We start from the raw sequence: 20,081 nt of genomic DNA, 5'->3' as shown, positions 1-20,081 counted from the left end.
AACCAACTCAACAATGGTGTATATGGGAGTGAGATTTCAGGATGTAACTCTTTGAACAATTAGCAGACAGTTTTGCACAATTCACAGATGATGAGGGGTGGGAAAAAAAGGAAGGGAAGGAAGGGGGTAGACGAATGTTAAGAGGAATGTTGGGTGAATATAGTCATGTGTGAAAACTGAAGCTAGGATACTTGATGAGACTGGTCCAGGTATGTAGAAGGGAGAAGAGGAGAATGATGGAAGAGTGACTCTTATCAAGCTGAACACATAAATGGACATGTTAAATGGAAACCTCCTGCACAGCTATTTGGTGATAATTTGGAAAAAAAGCAACAACGAAAATTCACAATAAGAACAGCTGTATGAACAGTAGACGAATGTGCTTCACAACAGAGAAATGACCAGGAATGAAGAAAGCAATCTTATGTGTGTACACTTTGCAGTAACACTGAGAAGTCTGTAAAGCAAGACCCAAGAAAACTGGAAGGACAAATAGACAAATTCACAGTTAAAGACCTCAGCATCCTTCTCTTGACAACTGACAGAACAAGATAGGACATCATCACAGATGTCTAAGAATGGAGCGACACCATTGATTCGAGACACTTGCTGACCTCTAATGAACTCTCTATGGAAATAGTGCAACACACCTTGTTTTCCAGAGCTCACAGAATCTGTACAAGGCAGAACTTATCTTGGATCTCAGGACAAGAACTTAGAAACACTTAAAAAACTGAACCCGTCTTGGATATGTCCTACCATGTTGGTATCAAACTGAAAATCAAATAATATTAAGGTGGTGGGGGAAAAAACCTCCAAACTCTTGGAAACAAAAGAATATAACCCCCAAAATAATCTAAGAAGGATTCTCAAAGGAAATTAAAAAAAATATTGACATGCATGCAAGGAAAACCTGACAGATCAAAAATTGTAGGATAGTCAAATTTAATGCTGAGAAAATAATTTGTAGTACAAAAATTCAGATATTAGAAAATAAGAAACAAGTATCAGGGCTGTAATGTAAGCTCCAGTAGTAAAAAATCTCGAAAAAGGGGAGTAAAATAAACCTAAAACAAATACAAGGTAGGTATTATAAAGATAACAGGAGGAGCCAATTAAAGCAAAACCAGAATAGAGCAAGTCAATGAAACAAAGAGATAGCTCTTTGAAATGAGCAATAAAATAGACAAACGTAGCAAGACAGAAGAGAAAAAATTTACTAGGAATGGGGGTAACTTTATACCTTCCACATAAATCAATTAGATATTATGGGATTGACATACAAATTTGACAATTTAGACCAAATAATTGAAAAAGCTGATCATCAGAATTTACCCTGTTTGAGGCATATAGTTTGCACAGTCCTGTGATTATTAAGGAATTCAAATTCATAGGAAATTTCTCAGGTGGCTTATAGCTATAGTCCTAGCTACTCAGTCACCTGAGTAGCTCTGAGTAGCTCTGAGGCTCTTGGCTTAGAGGCAGCCTAGGCAGAGAAGTCTACGAGATTCTTCTCTCTAATAAATTATTCAGAAAAAGCCAGAAGTAACATTATGGCTCGAAGTAGTAGAGTATTACACTTGAGCAAAAATTTCAGGGACAGTGCCCAGGCCCTGAGTTCAAACCCCAGGATTAGCAATAGAGAACATAGAAAAAAGAAATTTCTTCCAAAGGAAAACTCAGGCTAGGATTGTTTCACTAGATAAGTCTGTAGATATTTAAAGAAAAATTCAAGTAAATTCTCTCTGGTCACTTCCAGGAAGCAGAAGAGAAGGAAACCAATTTCAATTCGGTTTGTAGAACTGCTGTGTTATGACAATTATATAGTACCAGAACAAAGGAAAGAAAAAAAGAGAAAAAATCACAGACCAGTATTAATTATGAATATTGACAAAAATTTTTAACAAAATATTAGCAAATAAAGTTCAGCAAAATATGAAACAAATTATATATTATGCTCCAATGAAATTTACTGCAGATACACAAGACTAGTTTTATATAAGAACACCAATTAGGTGGGAGTGCAAACTCGTTCAACCACTATGGAAAGCAGTATGGCAGTTCCTCAAAAGACTAAACATAGAGCTCCCCTAGGACCCAGCAATTCCACTAGTTGGCATTTACCCAATTATCCAGAAACAAGGACATACTAAATCCACCAGCACAACAATGTTCATTGCTGCACTATTTACCATAGCAAAGATATGGAACCAACCCAGATGTCCCTCAGTTGATGAGTGGATCAACAAGATGTGGTATTTGTACACAATGGAATTCTATGCTGCTGTCAGAAAGAACGACATTGCCCCATTTGTTAGGAAATGGAAAGACTTAGAAAAAATTAAGTGAAGTAAGCCAGACTCAAAGGAACTTAGGCTCAATGGTTTCCCTCATTTGTCATAATCAGTAGAAACGTTGGGCTCTCCTAGCAGAGATTTGCAATGGAGCAAAACCTTGATACATAAGGCTATATATATATATATATATATATATATATATATATAGTGTCATATATAGTATGACGCTAAATGAAAGGATCTCTAGGATATAGAAACATAAGCCATATAATGAATGATTGTTGTCCTTAAGGTACTATGTTATCTCTCATCTCTTTTGCTGTCCCTTGGTTATCTCATATTGTTACAGTATCTCACTTTATTACCTGATATATTGGATATATTTGTATTAGGTTATTTGAAATTTGATAGGGAAGGGGGGAAAACAAGATGAGGGGTGGGGGTGGGGGGGAGGGAAATGGAGACCAAGACATGTGAAAGGGTATCAATGTATGTGAATTAATGCACCTTGTATCTGGCAAATATCACGTAACCCTTCTATCAATTACAATAAAAATATATGAAAAAAAGAACAACAATTAATAAGTAAAGGAGAAAAATCCACTGATTATGTCAATGCATGCATCAACATAATTTGACAAAATCTTATATCTGTTTAAGATTTAAAAAATTCAGGAAAATGGGAGTAGAGGGTAACTTTCTGTGCTTTATAGACAATCTAGTTCTTAAAATAAACCTGCAGATCATACTATACATTCAGTAAAGGACTGAATGCTTTTCCTTTAAAATCAAATACAAGGCAAAATGTCCATCCACTCTTATCATGTTTACTCAGCCCAAGACTTCAAGTGCCAGCCAGTGCCAGAAAGGAAAGAAAAGGAAATGAAAGGTAGGTAGATATTCTAGACATTATGGTACCCATCTGTAATGCCAGCACTCGAGTGGGTGAAAGAGGAAGATGAAGAGTTCAAATTCAGCTTGTGCTATATTGTGAGATCCTGTCTCAAAAAAAGAGGTATGCAGAATGGAAGAGAGCTATAATCACCCCGGTAGCAGCAGTGACAATGTATTCAGCTTAGAAATGAATGCTCTGATAAATTTGCAACAGACATAATTATTTATTTGTAAAACCTTAAGATTCTGCAAAAATCCAGGAATGAGATCAGCAAGGTCACAGAATACAAGATAAACATACCAAAATGAATTGTGTAAGAAGGGAGAGAAGTTTCACTGAAGAGGACTTATGGTTGGAAAATTGGACATGGAAAAGATGTTCAATATCATAAGCATCAAGGAAATGTGACTAAAGTCACAATGAGCTCTCACTTCACTCCAACCACGATGGCTAAACTATCTTGGTGACGGCTCAGGAACACTAAATGCTATGGAAGATGGAGAGAATCCATCACTCATCCATCTCTGGTAGGAGTATAAAATGATACACCCTTGGAAAACAGTTTGGCAGTTTGCTTAACAAAACACAAAACTACCATCCACTATGACCTAGCAGTGCACTTTTGGGCATTTATCCCAGAGAAATGAAAATTGATATTCATAGAAACCGTGTACATGAAATTTTGTAGCTGCTTTATTTATAATAGCTCAAAACTGGAAACATTTCGAGTGTTCTTCAACAAACTAAACAATGATTCATCCATACCATAGGATACAGTATAGCAACCAAAACAGATTATACACAATAACCTAGATGAATCTCCAGAGATTTGTGCTGAGGGAGAAAAGCCACTCTCCAATGTCATACACTGTATAACATATACAACATTCTGGAAATGGCAGAAGTGTAGTAATTGGTTGAGGTTGTCAGGGAATAAAGAAGAGATATGGACTGAAAGTGGCTGAACCACTAACAGGGCATTATGAGAGAGTCTTATAACAATGGAGGAATATTCCATAGCCTGACTGTCTTAATGGCGGGGTACTAGTTATGGCATTCGTCATTTTGTAGTTCAGTGAGATGGTTCTCTTATAGTGAGACTAGTGATATTGTTTTAAGGTTGATCTGTAATTAAGTACATAGTAGGATCACCTCAGAATTTTGCAATCACGTGCAAATCCATCATGACTGCTGTCTCTATAACTTTAAAATAGCTATACATATAAAGTTTAATTAAAATAGTTAAGACTCTTCTAATGTTGTTTGTAGTCCACTGGGAAAGCATCCATTAAATGTCTATACAAAACTGTCTATACAAATATATATGCAATGTATATATCTATACATATATTAAAATGGACTCTAAGGTTTCAAAAAGACAAATAGTCCTAGAAGAACAAATTGAGTTCATCCCATAATTTGTTGCTCCAAGGAAGGAGTTCTAGATTGTTCCTTTCCATTCAGCCCTGGTTCCTATGACCTAATGTGTGTGTGTTTCCTGCACCCCTGATAGCATGTTATTTTGCAGACTGTGTGCTTGTTTGGAGGCTATATTCATTCCATTCACTTGTTGTCTCTGCCATGCTCGAACAATTTCTCAGTGCCCTCTGATGCTTCTGGTTCTGATTCATAATGGGAGAACGGATCAAAGTCCAAGAATGGAGGGGTGCATGGTTACAGATGCCTCCAGGATCTGCCTACCTGCACATACGTTTAGCTTTTAACTCGTGGTCTTGGGTGGTTCTTGAGGATTTACAACCCTTCTCTGCCAGGCAAGATGCCTTTTCCGAACTGCAGTCCTATCCATACCCAGCAGTCCCTGCTCCTCTGGGGAGCTGCCCACTCTTGGATTCTTCCCCTAGTGCCTTTGACTATGGATTTATTCTCTTTAAGAATCCAAGTTATGGCCTATAAAGTAGAGTCAGAAACATCATCACTACCACTTCAGAGCCACCACTATTTCTGTAAGGGTATTTGCCCATTGATCTTACTTTGGGAAATTAAAATGTTTGACCTCTCAGGAATGAAATCTAGACATGAGAGAAAAGATGGAATGCATATTTATTTGTCTGTCTTGTCTGTCTATTTTTGATGGTGATAGGGAGCTGGGGAGGAACAGTGAGAAAAGATGTAAGAATAATTATCTGCCAGGCACGAATAAAACATGATTTTACTAGATCTTCAGAAAATTCTCTGGGAGTAATATTGATAGATTCATTTTACAGAGGGGAAATTGGAAGGTACCAAGGGAAAGGCAACTGGGCTAAGATCACACAACTATAAAAGTCGGAACATTGATGTTCTCATCACTTGAATCCAGAACACTGGTGTGTGACCTTGAGCCCTTCCTCCAGTCCCTGCAAATATATGTCTTGTCTTTTCTCCCTGACACGCCTATCACCACTCCCTCTTTCTCTGCTTCTCTTACCCTCCCACCTTTTTTTCTTTTAACATTTTTCCCCTAACAGGTCAGCTTCCTTTTCTGTTATCTAGAGCTCAACTTGCCTTGGCAACCCTGAGTAATAGAGCAGCTGTGTCTGTGTCTTCTGGACACAGTAGCTTAGTGTTTTCTCTGGTTGTCTAATTCCTTTGCTAAGCCTGGTGACACATCTGGTGAATTGTCTTTTTAAATGCAATTATTTTTGCTCTTAGGAAAGTCAAAGGCAACAGTGCTTAGGTACTGAGAATTAGACTGGGAAATGTTTTCCAATGCAGGTCTTTGTTGGGGAAGCACAGAACCAGGGGTAATGAAGAGAAAGGGGAGACAGAGTTCACCAAAGACTCTCAGTATTCACTGGATTGTAGAAACCAGAGTTTTAAGTCATTGGGCCAAGAAGATGGTGAATGCAAAGAGCTGATGAAACCCATAACGAAACTCATGTCAAGTGAAACTAGCCCAATATGTCCATTAAGCATTGCTTAATGCATCTTGGTAAATTGTCTCCTTTAATCCTTAGGTTCAGTTATAACCACAATATGACCCTAGCTTTGTAAGAGAGCCAGGGCTGGACTTTAAATCCTCCCAGATCCTTAGATGTAGCTCTTTTGAACGATACTGATTTTATTTTTGGCATTAAGATATTTGAATTAAATCCCCCAGGTCTTCTTTCTGGTTACTGTCCAGGTTCATTTAGTCTGTTGCTCTTTTATTCATTCATTCAATAAGCACTCATTGACTATTGGGCATTAGGTGGAGTTTTCCCCTCATATATTCTTGTATTTTGTCTCAAAACACCTCTCTGAGAGGGTGTTAGAAATACTTCTTTGAAGATAGGAAAGAGAATAATGTGATTCTCTTTGCCTGATTGGCCAGTGTCCTTTGCTGCATAGTTCTGAAATCCATTACCAAAAGAGCAGGAAGTCCACATTTCCCATCACCAATGCTCTCAGCCACTAATGGAGCGGTTCAGGAGAACTACAGCCGGTCCTTCCCCAGGAGACAGAGGACTCCTTAGGTAGTGACTTTGACTCAAGGACGCACTAATCTTATGAAAGTTTCTTTAAATGGTATGGAAATCTCTGGTTATTCAAGACCTGTTTAGCCAACTATCCTTTTTATTTCTTTTTTTTCCCTCTCCTTCATTCCCTATCATTGTAGGATGGTTCCTCCAACCAGTGATGGTTTCTTCTCCTTTGCTCTAACAGGACATGTGTACTTGCAATTTTTTTTTTTTTGACAAACCTAATCCTGTCTTGGTATCTGATTCACAGAAAACATAGATCAACATATAGGCCTCTTTCTCCATTCCCTTTCCCTCCCTCCCTCCCTTCCTTTCTTTTCTTTTTGCCTTTCATTTTATTTTGTTTTCTTTTAAAAAACCCATTCTCTTCTGAAGAAAGGTTACGGTGGAGGGAATATTCTTTTTTTTTTTTTTTCTGGGGCTGGTATGTGCAGCCTGTTTTCTTGAATTTGGGATTTGTGAGTTGATCCAGGCACACCAGGTCCAGGTAACACTGCCCACTACTAGTTTACAAAAGGCTAATTTCTGCTGCTGCTGGGATCCCATAGTCTTCATGTAACCCTTCGATTCTTAAGTCTTGTTGTCTGCACTGCTCGTCCATCCTCACCAGCGTCAAGTGTCTCAATTGGATCTTTGTGTTCTATGCTGTGAAAAGACAACCTCATCTATTTCTTTTGAAATGTGAGTCATTGAAGAGTAAAACCAAAACCCATTTTTCTGAAAAACTTCCTTTTTTAAAAAATGTATTTTATTGTTGGGGTAATGTATTAGAGGGATTACAGTGACATTCATCAGGTAGTGCATACATTATTTCTCAAACATTGATACCCCTTCTCCTGTTTTTATCCCCCTTTCCTTCCCCCCACCCCTAAAACTCCTTTTTAACTGCATCTACCTCATTATACAGATGCCCTCCTTTTCTTTTGGATCTGTGACTAGAGGGAATGTGTTGATGACGTTTCTGGTGACTTTAGCATATTAATGAGTTCAACTTTCTCAGAAATGAAGTTTCCATGTTGATTTGACTTGTTGAGTCTAAAGTTGTTACCTGGACTCAAGGCTGAAATTCATGGATCATGTTTTCATTTTCCTAGGGGATGTCTGTCTGTCTGTCTGTCTATCTATCTATCTGTCTGTCTATCTATCTATCTATCTATCTATCTATCTATCTATCTATCTATCTATCTATCTATCTATCTATCTGTCAGTTGTGGGGCCTGAACTCTGGAACTGGCTGCTGTCCCTGAGCTCTTCAGCTCAAGGCTAGCATTCTACCACTTGAGCCACAATAGCACTTCCGGTTTTCTCGTGGTTAATTGGAGATAAAAGTCTCAATGGACTTTTGTGCCCAGATTGGCTTTGATCTGCGATCCTCAGATCTCAGCCTCCTGAGTAGCTAGGATTACAGGTGTGAGCCACTGGCACCCAAGTAGGGGGATGTCCTTTTAAAGGGCATCAGAAATCACCCTTCTTTTCTCAAATGATAATTGATTGTAGGGGCCCTGACCCAACAGAGATCACCAGTCCTAGTCCTCATGTATGTGCCTGGGTGGAAAATGCAGAAAGAGCAATGGATTTCAAACTAGATAGATCTATCAATGCTGTCTAGGGCAAGCTGTATAAATATCGATGTTGTCCAGCATGTGTTATATGATGAAGGCTGGAAGACAGTGCAGATCATGTGTAAGAGCATGCCTGTAACGTTAGATGAATCTCTATTGAAACATTAGTTTTATCACTTTTAAGCTGTTCAACTCAATCTCTCTGAGACTGGAGAGCAAGTACTACTTTCCATAGGACTGTTAAGAAAAATAAGAACATATATAATCAAACTTATATAGCATTTAAGCTCTGCCAGACTGCATTCCAAGAGCTTTCTGTCCACTCATTCTTTTAACCTTCAGTACAGACCTGTTTACATTCCCATTAAGGAATCAGAAATAGAGGCCCAGCAAGCAATTTGTTTAAGGTCACAGAGATGGTGGTTGATAGGGGTGACATTTGAATGCAGGTAATTTTGTTCTGAAGGATGTACTTTTAACCAGCCTCTACTACACGCTGTGTCTGGTCAAGAGCTAGTGGCCTTCACATGCTAACATTTATCCTTGCCTTCAGCCTCCTCTCCCGTTATCACTGTGTCATCTGCACACCCTTCAGTCTTCAGCTAATTGTTTAGAATAAAAGAATTCATTTTGTCTGAATAAAATGAAATCTGACTTATGGAAGTCCCTTCACCATTTTCTCTTTATTTCCCTCATTACCCTCATCTGAGTCTTGGGTACTTCTATGAATAAGACTAGGACATCACTACTTACATTGACCAATGCTTATACTTTCTGTCATGCAGAATTGCCTCCATGGTTAAGCACTCACCTCCTCACAGGTACTGTTTGAAATGTTATAGAGTCGTGATTTTGTGTCAGTTTGAGCTTCCATAAGAAGTTAATAACAGAGGTGACTGGTGTCTTTCTCTTTCTCTAAGAAATCAATTTTGGAAATGGATGTAATAGTTTCTTTTCATGGATGCCCACTGTCTAAACTCTTCCTGTGTACTGGAGAATTTCCCACCTTTGGAGGTAGATCTGACTTTTAGGACATGCCTAGTGACCCAGGCTTTGCAAAGAAGCAAGTAGAAGTTTAGCTTGTGGATGAGTGGATTAAGTAAATGTGGTATAGATACACAATGTAATTCTATGCTTCTATCAGAAAGAATGACATCACCCCATTTATAAGTAAATGGAAAGACATGGAAAAAATCATATTAAGTGAACTAAGCCAGACCCAAAGAAACAGCAGGTTCTCTGGTTTCCCTCATATGTAATAATTAGTGTATATCTAGGATAGTCCTAGCAGAGGATCATAATAGCTCAATGGCTATGTGCCTATGATCTTATAAAATGATGCTAAATAAAATGAACAACAAGATATGGAAACAAGAAGGTTATTTTTTTACATAATGTACTGGATGTAGTTCTTTTTTTGTTTTCTTTTTTTATTTGTCCTTTGGTTTACCCACTTTGTATTGTATATAAGTTTATGTGATTTGGGATTGGAAGGAGAATCATAGAAATGATAAGACAAAGGACAAAGGGTGAAGCAATGCAAGAAAGATACTCACAGGACAGTGTTGGAAATAAACTTTACAACTTGGGGGGTGGGGAAGGGAGTTGGGTGAAGGGATAGTGGGAGAAAAGGAGAGAGGAGGTAACAATGTGCAACAAGAATTGTAGTCATTCCCTTACTTATGTAACTGTAACCCCTCTGTGCATCACCTTTAATAATAATGAAAAAGAAGATCAGCTGGTGGCAATGGAGGTGACAGTCACACCCAGAGTCTGGGGGAAGCAGGGACTGCTGTGATGACAATGATAACCACTATGCAGCCCTGGCAGTATTGGCCAAAGCTGTGGCATCTCATGCTTGGTGAAGCTGGAAGAAGGGTGCTTGCAGGCCCTGTTCCATATGCAAAGCCAAGTTGTAGTCTACATGAAGAGCCTCTGAACTGCACTTTCCAGTCCTCCCAGAAACTCGTAGTTCCTCAATATCCTTTATAGACTATTTCCTTTATTGCTTTCTGTTTTATACAATAAGAATATTGATTACACCCTGAAAAGAGGTGTGGTGGAGACTAGTATTCATCTAGTAGCCAAACCTTCTAAGGGGTTTTGTCTCTTTAGAAAGAATTTGCGTGCCAAGTTATAGGTGGCTGGTAATTGCAGTGGAAACATTATTTGTATTCATTTCTTATGTCATTTATTGCACACTTATGGAAGGTCAGTTCTGTGCCAGACACCAATCCAGTGATGAGGAGGTAGCACTGAGTAAAGGAGATACACCTTGTCTTTATGAATATGAAGTAGCAGGATGTCCTTATTTTAGGGGTCACCTGACTGCTTTTGTCTGTGTTTTGGATTTTGTTTTGTAATCCTTCATCTCCACAGTAAGTCAGAGAGTCACAATGCACCTGATTGTTTTGATGTTAATCAATTAATTAATGTCCTAGATAGTTCTATTGAGGTTGTGAAATGGCTTATCAAAAATGCACAGGTACAGTAAGACCAGAGAACATCAAACAATACAGACATGCAGCACTTAGCAAAAGTGAAGGCAGGGAATAAATCTTGTCCTGGAAACCAGGACAGTGTAGGAGAGGGAACTCAGTTCAGGGCTTGGCTTGACTGTTGAGACAGAGGAAGATGAAGTAAGAAGTCAAAGTCAGTTAAGAGACCTTTGAAGAAAGGCTTGCCCTGCTAGTCACAAGAGAAGCCCACATTTTCCTAGCTTTAAGTTTTATGAAGAATTTGTCTTTAGGTCATTATATAAATGGTTCACAACTGGAACACTTCTCTTTACAGTCTTATGTGGGTGCTGATGTGGGATATTTATTGGATTATTAAGGGATTGTGTGTGTGTGTGTGTGTGTGTGTGTGTGTGCGTGTGATGTCAGAGAGAAACAGAACAGTTTCCTGAAGTATTATTGCACTGTGATGGTTATTGAAAATCCTCCAGCTGGGCACTGATGGCTCATACCTGTAATCCTAGTTTCTCAGGAGGCTGAGATCTGAGGATCACAGTTTGAATCCAGCCCAGGCAGGAAAATCCATGAGACTCTCATCCTCAATTAACACCCCCGCCCTGAGAAAAAAAAGAAGTGAAATTGTGGCTTGTAGTGGCAGAATGCTAGTCATGGGCAAAGAAAAGCTTAGGGACAGTGTCCTGGCCCTGAGTTCAAACATCATGACTGAAGAAAAAAAAATACCCCAGAGAAAACATTGAGTGTGATCTCATGGGTAATGTAATTTTGATTTTCTGTTGTTTGTAATGGGGACAGAAACACCAGTGGGGAAATACAGTCACAGAGTGTGTGTGTACCTGTGTGTGTGTGTGTGTGTGTGTGTATGTGTGTGTGTGTGTGTGTGTGTGTGTTGCTTTCTTCAAGGGGGATAGAGTGAGAGTGAATTCTCACCCTCAACCTGTCTTCCCTGTTGAGGTTGGCATCCTATCGACTATCAAGTTGATAGGAGACAACTACCATCTTATATAGCAGGAAGAGAAAGAATTTGATGAAGGTATCTGAGCAAATGCAAGACAGAATTTAAACCCCTTTACAAAGGTGAAAGGGTCATGAGTTAAAAAAAATATGAAGTGTCAGGTCTCATGACCAAGAAGATGTTATGCTTGTGGGTTTCAATATGGAGATGCGCATTGCTATGATTTGAACATGGCTTCCTGGTGCCAAAGCTCATGTTGAGGCTTAATTCCTAAATGTGAAGTTATTGCAGTGGTGGAGGGCCTTTAAAAGACATAATGAACCACCACCCTTAGAAAATGGATTTGGCTTTGATAGTGTTATGGATTTAACAGGAACTAGATCAGTACTTGGGAACCTGAGCTGGTGAGCCCCCTTGGACTCTCTCAAGCACTGCTACCTCAGGATGACATCTGCCATGCTGTCACACACACCAACCTCTCATCAGATGTGCCCCGCCCAAGCATGAACGTCCCTGATCCCAAAATCTGTGAGCTAATTCAAAAGTTTCTCTACATGGTACCCAACCTTGGGTGTTTTATTACAGTGACACAAGTGTACAGAGTTGTGGGTAATTCAGGGGCGACGCTCAAGAGAGGATGAGTTTGGGTTGTACATCTAGGCATTAACAGATGGATGGGGGGAGGGACAGAGAAGTGAGGATGTGGAGAGCCAGGTAGGGAACCAAATGATGGAGGATGGGGCTCAGAAGAGAAGAAGCAAAGCTGCCAAGCGTGACCAGGCCTGGCCTGGGATGCCCTGCAGACTCTCCAACCATGAAGCCCACAGGCAATCTTTTCCTGTCTTTTCTGGCAGCCCTAGGTTTGAACTCAGCGCATAGCACCTTGCAAGACTGGTGAGCCATCCCCCCAGTCCCACAGAAAACCTTTCCAGAGGGGGCATGCTCTCCTACAAGCAGATGGTTTGCTGGGAGAAGCGTTCCAGAAGCCACTTGGGTCTGCTGGGGTATCATCCAGAAGAAGGTGGTGGGTGAGCTAGGCCAGGCTGCTGGGGTGGTGGACAGCTCTCTCTGGAGAGGACTGTGTACTACAGAATGTTGGGAGGGTACTAGGAGACTGGAGGGAGAGCACAGAGCTGAGGGCCACGACATTTAAAAAAAGGATCAAGAAAGGAACAATTGGAGATAAAAGGAGTAGGTGAATATTGATGGAGCAGTTCAGGAGACCTGTGAGAATATCATACCTGCATGAGTCTTTCATATATATATATATATATATATATGATACAATATCTATCTATCTATCTATCTATCATCATCATCATCATCATCATCATCATCATCCTCATCATTATCATCTCAGGGACTTATGCTTGCTCTGAGAGCCTTTATTCATCCCCCTTCCCCCAATCATTTAGCTCCAATGGCAAGAATCCATCCAGAGGTGCAGAGCCTCCTGTGGAGTGCATGGGTGGGAGAAGGAGAGAGAAGACCCTTCTCAGAGACTGTGCCACTCCCCCCTCCCCCCCCCCCCGCCCGCCCCATGTCCTTGGGAATTGGATCCTACCTCCCTTGTGGGCTCGACTTGGAAAGTGAGCAGTGGGAGCCTGGAGTCCTGAGGACTTGCAGACAGTCTAGACCACACCGCCTTCCACCACTCCACCCCTCCCTCCTCCCCACCACAGCGTGGCTCCCCAGGAAAGGTGCCGGGTCCTCTGTCCTGTGCCTGAGTTTCCGGTCCTCTTGCAGCGCTGGGCCTTCTCCGGAAGGGGCGCTGGGCACCCACAGATGGCCAGCTCCCGCGCTTCCGAGGCTGCACCTACCGGGGTGTGAGGTGCCCAAACTTTTCTGGGAGCAATTCTTTCCTTCGGTCTTTGGAAACCTGTGGGCGCCCCAAGCTGCTTCATTTAGGATCAGTCACCCGGTTGCCGGCTTCCTCCTCCGGCCTGGCCTCCTTTGGTTTTAATTTACATTCAGACTCCAGTGGAGCCGCCAAGCTCTGGGGTGGGGGCTCCCCGGGATTCTCTGACGATGGTCCCCCGTTCTCCGCAGACTCAGCTTGCCCAGGATCCCCTCTTGGGCCCCCCGGATTCCTCTTTCTCTGTTTCTCCATCTTTTCGCCCCATCACCATTCTCATCTCTCCACCTCGCCATCCCTCCTCTCCACCCTTTCTCTATCTTTGCTTTTTAAATTTTCTCTGCACGTCGCGTTCTTTTCTCGGGTAGCTGCTCTCTCGTGTCCTCTCTCCCTTTTCATCCTCTTTAGCTACCTCCCCGCCAACCTCCGCCCCACAAGGAAAGCGCCTGGGGTCAGTTTCCCTCGCCCGCACCCAGGCTTCTCAAGCGGAGAAGGGGTGTGTGTGTGTGTGTGTGTGTGTGTGTGTGTGTGTGTGTGTGTGTGTGTGTGTGTGTGTGTGTGTGTGTGTGTGTGTGTCCGGAGGGTCGGATCGGACAAACCCAGGCTGCGCTGGACCCGGGACTTTCCATTTGGTGCGCGGCTCTTAGAAACAACTAAGCTGGCCTGGGGACTGTAAGAGCACGACGTGTAGTCCCAGGCAGACAGACAGAATCTGGGTGTTTCCAGTGAGTCTCAGCTACTCTCGCTCCTCCATGTCTGGCCCGGGCCGGCAGCTTTCTGACTCTCCCCATGCCCCCAGGCGGCTCACTCTGGCTGAGAGGGCCTTGCCCGGTCCCCAAGCAATGCCAACCAGGCGACTCACAGGCTCCGGGAACTGTAAACCCGGCGGGCCGGCGGCGCGTGCTCCTGGAGCGCCCACGGCCCCAGCGCTTCCCCCGCCGGGCTCCACAGCTCTCACTGCGCGCACGCCTGCTCGTGTAAGCGCGCACGCACCGAGCCACGCGGTCCCGTGCTCCGGCCCCCCCGCCCCCACCGGATCAGCCAGGTACCCCCATCCCGCCCGATCCTCCCGCCAGCCCCGGCGCTCCCCAGGGTCATTGCATTCTTTGCCTGTGCGCACCAGTGAGCGTGCGCGCACCCATTCGCCGCGCGTCCCCCGAACCTGGCCGGGGCTCGGCTTGGTGGGCGGGAGTGTGGGGGGGGGGGGAGACGGGGTGGGGGAGCGGGGAGTCCGGAGCGGAGTCGTGGGACCACCCCTCGTTTGGTTTCTATGCGCACCGCCGCCTGCCAGCGAGGAGGCTCCGGGCTCACCCCCGGCTCCAGAACGCCTGCAGTTGGATATGAAAACACTTCACGCCTCCTCCTGCTCCTCCCTCTCCTCCCCCTCCTCCTCCTCCTCCTCTCCCCAGACCCCTCAGCCTCCCCGCGCGCCGTCCCCAGCTCCCCAGAACCGCCTGGAAGAGTAAACCCTCCAACACCTGCCAGAAGCGGCTCCCAACTCTTGTCCGGGGAGCCGGCTGGAGGCTGGATTTGGGGGAGATTCCGGATTGTGGGGCGAGGAGGAGGATTTGGGGGGTGTCTGTGGCCAGCCCCTCTCTCTGGATCTGGCTTGCTTTTCGTCTTTGAGAAAGAGGCTATTTTTCTTATTACCTTTAAAGACCGTCGTCGTCGTCGTTATTATTGTTTACAACATTTCTGGCGGAGGTCAGTAGGCGCAGATCCTGGGAAAGATTGTTATTTTCACCACCACCACCACCCAACACCGGAGGAACACTGATTCATCTTCCTCGGGGTCCACCGAGAGGAAAAGGGAGCGAGCGGGGGAGAGGAGCGCCGGGACTGGCCCAGCCGCCCCCTCCCCACTCCCGCCGCCGCACACTCGCTCCCCCTCGCTCTCTGGCTCTCTCGCTCGCTCGCTCTCCGCTCTCCCCGGCGCGCGCACACCCCCCGCGCCGCCGGACCCGCACCTCGGCGGGCGCCACACTCTCGGCAGCCCGAGAGCCGCGCGGTAGCCGCAGCGGGATGGAGGCGGCGCGCAGCGAGCGCCACCCGGGCTGGCGGCGGGCGCCCCTCGCCCGGACCGGGCTTCTACTTCTGTCCACCTGGGTCTTGGCGGGTGCCGAGATCACTTGGGGCACCGCGGGAGGTCCCGGGCGCCTCCAGGCTCCCGCGTCCCGGCCGCCACCACCACCACCTCCGCCGGCACCGAGGGCGGCGGCGTTGGCTCCTGTCGCGCCGCGGGCAGTGGCGATCCCGTGGCCGGACGAGCTGGCGACGGCGGCGGCGGCGGCGGCTGCCGCGTTGGGGCGCCGGCCCACACCGGAGCTGCCGGCCGGGCCGGGCGGTGGCGAGCCGCGGAGGGAAGCCGAGGCGACGTCCTCGTGGTCGTCGTCGCCGGGCAGCGCTCGGTGGGTCCGGGGCGTTCCGGCTTCTGACGGCGGCGTCCGGAGGAAACGCGGGGCGCAGCCCCTGGGCGCTCTGGAGCGCGGGGACGCCCGGGCGATGGCGCCCGCTGACGGTTCCAAAGCCAGCCGCGCTCTGGCCAAGGGTTCCCGGGAGGAGGCGAAGGCGCCGCCGCGGGCCGGGGGACCCGCTCCGGAGGAGCTCCGGCTGCCCAGCACCTCCTTTGCCCTAACGGGAGATTCGGCCCACAACCAAGCCATGGTGCATTGGTCGGGACACAACAGCAGTGTGAGTACCGCCGGGCTCTGGGTCCTGGCCACCACCGTGAACAGGACAGGGTGGTGTGTGTGTGTGTGTGTGTGTGTGTGTGTGTGTGTGTGTGTGTGTGTGTGTTGGGGGGGGAATCAGGGGCACATCCAGGCGGAGATCAGAAGCCCCTCGACTTTGAAAGAGGTTTGTCCGCCTCCCCACCCACCCCCAACAGGTTATTGGAGTTTATGGGAAGATAGTCAAGAGTTTGTTTACCAAGACCCTGGGATGGGGGCTCCCGGAGGGGCCAAGGTGAGCAGAGGCGAGGTCTGCCAGTCAGTTTTCCTGGTGTGTGTGTGTGTGTGTGTGTGTGTGTGTGTGTGTGTGTGTGTGCGCGCGCGCGCGTGTGTGTGTGCTTGAATTCATGGGTGTGAGTGGGGGGGGGGTTATGGGCTGATGTGGAGACCCCATGAACAGATTCCAGACAGATTCCAGCGGCTGCCTGAGCAACCCCATCCTCTCCTGTTCCAAAAGGGACCCCCCTAGTGATGGAGGCCACATGGACTCCTCCCGGATTCTGGCTCTTCGCCTTGGAGCTGCTGGTCCTTTCTCCAGCCGCTCCATCCGCCTTTCCTAGCCTGGGGCTGCGTTCAAATCAACCCAAGCCTAGGTCTTTGAACTCCAGTGTTCCTAGGAAGGCTATTAGAGGAGACATGAAAAAGTTTAAAGCCTAAAGTGAAGTTCAAAGCCCACCGTTCACAAGCTTGAGTAAGACTTTAGCAGAAAAACTCTGGCATTGGCTACTGCGTCCTGTCATCCAATCCTGTCCCCAGTGGAGTTGAGTCACCCTGTTTTCCGCGCTCCTTTAAGCCATTTTCTTCCCGCTACCAGGGTCCCCCCTAGACAATGATGAATCGAGAGGTGGCGCCATCGAGTCCACTCCCTAGGCTTGGGCATTGGGGCTTTGGCACTGAGCCTGGTCTGACTGGGCACAGCACGTGTGTCCCAGGGGCTCTCCCCACCTCGCTGCCTCCCAGAGCTGGGTGACTGGGTCAGGGAGAGGCGCGGGTCCAGCTCCCACCATTGTCCATACACCTTTCCCTCCCGCAGTGCCTATTCTAGCCAGCCTGGCAAAATCCTTTCTTCTTGTCTGGCTCTCTGGTTCAGATGAGAACCTGGTGTTGGGCAGTGCAAAGGCTCCTGACAGGAGCTGATGGACACCTGTACAAGAAGCTTTGGGAGACTCACTGGATGAGCAAACACCTCTCTGTTTCTGTGTATGACTTTGAAAAGATTTCCCTTGGAAATGTCATCATAGCAGAGCCTTGGAGGTCACCATGATGGGTAGTGAATGCTGAAGGAAGCCAGGAGTATGCAGAGCTAGCACAAACACATTCTTGAAGTAGAGATCTTCCGTATGCCTAGTGATACAGAAAACAGCCTGAGTACCAGATGCTGGGATAGAAGGAGTATAGTCTAGATTCAGGGAAGCTCAATGTCTAGCTACATCTACCTTCTATGGGAGACCCCTAGAGCTTCAGGCAGGGCAGATCTGACTGTGGGGGCTGGGAAAGGTGTATGTTTGTGTAGCTGGGTGACTGAAGGCTTGCAGATGTGTGGGTGTGTGTGTGTGTGTGTGTGTGTGTGTGTCTGCATCGGGAGTGAGAAAGAAGTAATGGACTGACAGCAACTCCATTCCAGTTTGATAAGTAGGAAGCCTGTGTGTTCATAATTTTACTAGGTGAGGATTGATGGGGTGTGTGAAAGTGAAGGTATGTCAAGAGGAAGGGGAGGAGGAGGAGGAGGCATGTCCTTACATACCTTTGCCTTTACTACAGTCCCATTTGGACCATGTAAATTCATTCCTCCTGAAGAGTTTTCTTAGGCTTCTGCCTGTTAGGATCCTTTTAAGTGTTGACAGAGGCCTTGGAGATGGAACTTGGAGAAGCGCTTCCTGCTAATGGCTAAATGTTCATGGCTTTTCTCTGTCCATCTTGAGGAGAAGCCCAGCTTGTCCTTTGAACTTACCATCCCCGGAGAAGCCCTTTAATGACACAGGACCACAGAGTTTAGGCAGGGGATTAGTTGGGTGATGAAATCTGAGCCATCCATGAACCTTTCCAGAGTCTTACTGCCTCAGCCTGGCTGAACTCAGAACTCAGGTGAGCTCAGAACTCAGGGCATATTCTGCCCCCTCCTACCCCCAGAAGCCCATACAACTGTTTAGTCAGCTCTTAAGGTGTGTCTTACTCTTGACCACCTTTTGTAGGCAGCAGCAGGGGAAGAGATTCTTTTCCTCCTCCTCTTCCTGCTTCACCTCTTCTCCTCCTCCTCCACTTCTTCTTCTTCTTCTTCTTCTTCTTCTTCTTCTTCTTCTTCTTCTTCTTCTTCTTCTTCTTCTTCTTTCTTCTTCTCCTTCTCCTTCTCCTTCTCCTTCTCCTTCTCCTTCTCCTTCTCCTTCTCCTTCTCCTTCTCCCTCTCCCTCTCCCTCTCCCTCTCCCTCTCCCTCTCCTTCTTCTTCCTTCCTTCCTTCCTTCCTTCCCTCCTCCTCCTCCTCCTCCTCCTCCTCCTCCTCCTCCTCCTCCTCCTCCTCCTCCTCCCTCCTCCTCCTCCTCCTCCTCCTCCTCCTCCTCCTCCTCCTCCTTCGATTTATTTTAGTAAAACAGGGTTAAAGAAGTAGAAATCATGACAGAGGACTTCCAGATTGTCAGGTGTGGAAAGAAGAATGAGAGACTCTTTGGAGTTCAGGAAGCAGTCTCTAAGTAGCCTTCTCCAGTAGTTTTTTCTCCTCCACTCTTTCCTGACATCAGGGAAAGTATGTGAGGAGAAATAAGGATGGTATTCTAGTCCCTTCTCATGGAGGGAGATATTATTATTACCAGGCTCTGGAAAGAGGATCCAATATTTTTCTCCTGATATGTTAACTGTATTTTTGTTCCCCTAGAAAAAGTAGCCTTTTGCATTTCAGCCCAAACTGGAATTTCTTGTTTTGATCCTGGGTACCTTTGGTGGGCTTCATTACTTGTCAAAAGTCCCCTGTGGGGAGAGATTTTAGTGCCCGATAGAGCAGAATATTGAACTCTACTGAGGCAGAGTTTACAGTGAAGAACATCTTTCTCTACGCCACTGGTCCAGTGTGTACCCAGTGACAGGGAAGGGCAGGAAGAAAGCCTAGTCTAAGGCTTGAAAGGCTTACTTTGGCTCCATGACTGGAATGGGACAGCTGGAAGGCAATGGAGGAGATGTCCTTCAGTCTTGAGGCAGAAAGAAGCAAGCAGGGCAGCGATGGGGATCTCACCTTGGACCCCACAGCGTGTTAGGTATTCCTCGTGGTAGAGAGTGAGTAGACTTGGCCTTGGAGCTTCTCCTGGAAGAGATTTGCTCTTGTTCTTTGTGTACCATGTGTCTCCAGCTAGGATCCTGGTGATTAATTGGTTAAAGAGTGTTTCACAAACACCCAGGGGAGCTTAGTCCCGTGACTTACAAGGAAATAGAAAAACACATTATTCTGTCCTTTTCCTTCAAATGGAGGAAGACGCCTCCTTGCTTGCTCAGTGAGTTGGCAAATGGCCCCGGAGAGAGGAAAGTTGTGAGAGCACCGTCTATATCCTCATGCTTTCTCCTTCTTGGATTAACCCTTGCTTGGGGAGGGGAGGGTCCCCATTCTTAGTGCCAGTAATGTTGCATCTTCCTTTAGACTGGTACCTTTTCTTCCCAGCAGTTCACCCACAGCAGTGGTGATTTACCGATTGCCTTCCCTGCAGTGTGGTTGCTTGGGATGCATTGCCAGGTAGATTCCAGTGAATGTGCCCAGAACTGGTGATAGAAATGGGAAATATTGGTTATTCCAGATTCTTGTCAGACCACCATTCCTGAAACAAGCTAGAAGATACTACATGTCAATACCCCTAGGCAATACACCAATGCAGC

Source organism: Megascapheus bottae, chromosome 15, assembly GCF_031878675.1.
Source record: "Megascapheus bottae isolate mThoBot1 chromosome 15, mThoBot2.hap1, whole genome shotgun sequence".
NCBI lineage: Eukaryota > Metazoa > Chordata > Mammalia > Rodentia > Geomyidae > Megascapheus > Megascapheus bottae.
Note: the sequence above shows the minus strand (reverse complement) of the source record.